The following is a 3,489-nucleotide window of genomic DNA, read 5'->3' on the forward strand; positions in this document are numbered from 1 at the left end:
CTGTTCTTGTGGTTAAATTGCTTCTTGTTGAAGGTTCCGTTTCTGGGAAATTCCACATTTGCTCAAGAATGGGCTAGTTTGTCCCTATACGTTTGGGAAAGAGCATGCCTGGGGGTCGCAGATATAAGCTTTATGACTGTAAATAGATCAGTCCCACTCATATCGTGTACCAACAGTAGCAGTAGAAGAATGTAGAAGATTTAGTTGGTTGGCGCTGCTATATTGAAGTAAATACATAACCTCAGGTTGGCACTTTGACATAGTGGGTTGTAATCAGTAGCAGAAAGCATATTCCACTCATGCAAGGAGCGCCCCTCCCCCCACTATTGTTGCTGGTCCCTCCTACCCACTTAATTGCCACACCCAAAAAGTTGATGCTGAGGGTTAGGGGACCCTCTGGAATAGTTCTGGATATTGCAAAAAGGTCTGCAGTAGGTACAGGGATCAGGGAAAATTGGGTTGTGTGGTCAGAAGGAACCACTGAGTGCAAATGACTGTAAATAAGCCTGCTCTCCCCACTGCCTTTTATTGTATATTTATGCACAAATGTGGGGATTATGTGAAAGGTGGTAAACCTCCAGAGCTCCTCCTTGGGTCTTTCTCTGGTCATATGCAAGAAGCAAGCAAATAACCTTTGTTACGGGAATTATACAAGTATTTTCTTCATAAAACATGGGCTGAAGACATTCAGTGACAGCCATAAGAATTCAGGAAAAGTTATGAAGTCCAAGTTGTTGGAGCTTTGAAACCCTGTCCAATGTTAGAAGAGATTACCTGCATTTGCCCATCAAATCTCAGGTGAATTGGTGTCATAGAATCATAGAATCATTGAGTTGGAAGAGACCACAAGGGCCATCGAGTCCAACCCCCTGCCAAGCAGGAAACACCATCAGAGCACTCCTGACATATGGTTGTCAAGCCTCTGCTTAAAGACCTCCAAAGAAGGAGACTCCACCACACTCCTTGGCAGCAAATTCCACTGTCGAACAGCTCTTACTGTCAGGAAGTTCTTCCTAATGTTTAGGTGGAATCTTCTTTCTTGTAGTTTGGATCCATTGCTCCGTGTCCGCTTCTCTGGAGCAGCAGAAAACAACCTTTCTCCCTCCTCTATGTGACATCCTTTTATATATTTGAACATGGCTATCATATCACCCCTTAACCTCCTCTTCTCCAGGCTAAACATGCCCAGCTCCCTTAGCCGTTCCTCATAAGGCATCGTTTCCAGACCTTTGACCATTTTGGTTGTCCTCCTCTGGACACGTTCCAGTTTGTCAGTGTCCTTCTTGAACTGTGGTGCCCAGAACTGGACACAGTACTCCAGGTGAGGTCTGACCAGAGCAGAATACAGTGGCACTATTACTTCCCTTGATCTAGATGCTATACTCCTATTGATGAGGCCCAGAATTGCATTGGCTTTTTTAGCTGCCGCGTCACACTGTTGGCTCATGTCAAGTTTGTGGTCAACCAAGACTCCTAGATCCTTTTCACATGTACTGCTCTCAAGCCAGGTGTCACCATCTTGTATTTGTGCCTCTCATTTTTTTTGCCCAAGTGCAATACTTTACATTTCTCCCTGTTAAAATTCATCTTGTTTGTTTTGGCCCAGTTCTCTAATCTGTCAAGGTCGTTTTGAAGTGTGATCCTGCCCTCTGGGGTGTTAGCCACCCCTCCCAGTTTGGTGTCATCTGCAAATTTGATCAGGATGCCCTTGAGTCCATCATCCAAGTCGTTGATAAAGATGTTGAATAAGACCGGGCCCAAGACAGAACCCTGTGGCACCCCACTAGTCACTCTTCTCCAGGATGAAGAGGAACCATTGATGAGCACCCTTTGGGTTCGGTCAGTCAGCCAGTTACAAATCCACTGAGTGGTAGCATAGTCGAGACCGCATTTTACCAGCTTCTTTACAAGAATATCATGGGGCACCTTGTCAAATGCCTTGCTGAAATCAAGGTAGGCTACATCCACTGCGTTCTTGGTTAACACATCCAACGCATATATTCTTGATGAGATCCTGACTTCATTGCACTTAGTTCCCATGGAAATCAATGTAGAAAGTTGCATTGATTTCAGTAGGCACTAAGTGCAACCAACTTGGTCAGGAGCTAACTCATTGTGTCTAATGTACAATCATAAAAGAATGCAAACTCCTGACCACCAAATAGTTTATTGTCAACGAATTTGAGCTCAATTTTTTTTTTTAATTGTTAATTCGAGGTGGTTGGCTTTCCATCCCACCAGCCTATCCATTGGGTTGTCTCACTAGTAAATGTTTAATAAGTCTTGGGTTTCCTTGTTATAAATCTGAAGAACATTGTGCATATGTCTCGCCATGGAACTTTCAATTAAATACAATTAGCAAAGCCTTGACGTGACTTGAAGTGCTGATCTTCCTGTAAATAATTCATTCTTTATGATCATGCTGTTCTCTCTCATCTGGAAAAAAAACACAGTTCTGCCAAACGAGTGTCTGAAGATGCCAGAGCGAAAAGCTTACTCAAAACCACTAGGGAAAGGGATGGAAGCAGGAATGTATAATCTTCTGCTTAATTGAAAAGCATTACATAATGTCGGAGTTGCTGTGAAATGAAGTAATACAGTCTGGTACGGCTGTGACCAGTGATGTCGATTTTTCTTCTTGACCAGAATTTGTTTTAACACATTTTTGTTAAGGGCTTCGTGGAAGGGCAAGGGAAGGGAAGAGGAGTTTTGTGGGAGCAAAGCGAAGCAGTCAAAAACTTCAAAAAACACTTTTGATACTTTGTAGCACAGTTTGGGAAAGGTAGACTGCATAAAAACAACAATCTACATGTACATTTGGTTGAAAACATATTTTCAATAGGTAGTAAAAGCTTGACACCAAACTGGAAAGAAGTAATCAGCAATAGTCTGGTCAGGGTGGAGTTCTTAAGTATCGGTATCTTCATTAGTGAGCTTGCTGAGGGGAGGGGATATAACACTTAGCAAATTAGCTGGTGACACAAAACTGAGGAAAACTGCAAACATTTTAATAATAATAATTTTTATTTATACCCCGCCCTCCCCAGCCAAGGCCGGGCTCAGGGCGGCTAACAAGCAATAATAAAAATAAGTTGAATGAATACAACTTAAAAACAAAATTAAAATACATTAAAATATTGAAACATTAAAATATTAAAATGCAGCCTTGCCGCAGGAAGAGAAAGGGAAATAAAAAAGAAAGAGGGGGAGGGAATCAAATTGGCTCCAAGCCAAAGGCCAGGTGGAACAACTCTGTCTTACAGGCCCTGCGGAAAGAAATCAGATCCTGCAGGGCCCTGGTCTCATGAGGCAGAGTGTTCCACCAAGCCGGAGCCAGAGTTGAAAAGGCCCTGGCTCTGGCTGAAGCCAATCTAACTTCCTTAGGGCCCGGGACCACTAGGGTGTTGCTGTTTATGGACCTTTAGGCTCTCCGTGGGGCATACTGGGAGAGGCAGTCCCGTAGGTACGAGGGTCCTAGGCCGTGAAGGG

This window comes from Podarcis pityusensis (assembly GCF_964106645.2).
Source record: "Podarcis pityusensis genome assembly, chromosome: 12".
NCBI lineage: Eukaryota > Metazoa > Chordata > Lepidosauria > Squamata > Lacertidae > Podarcis > Podarcis pityusensis.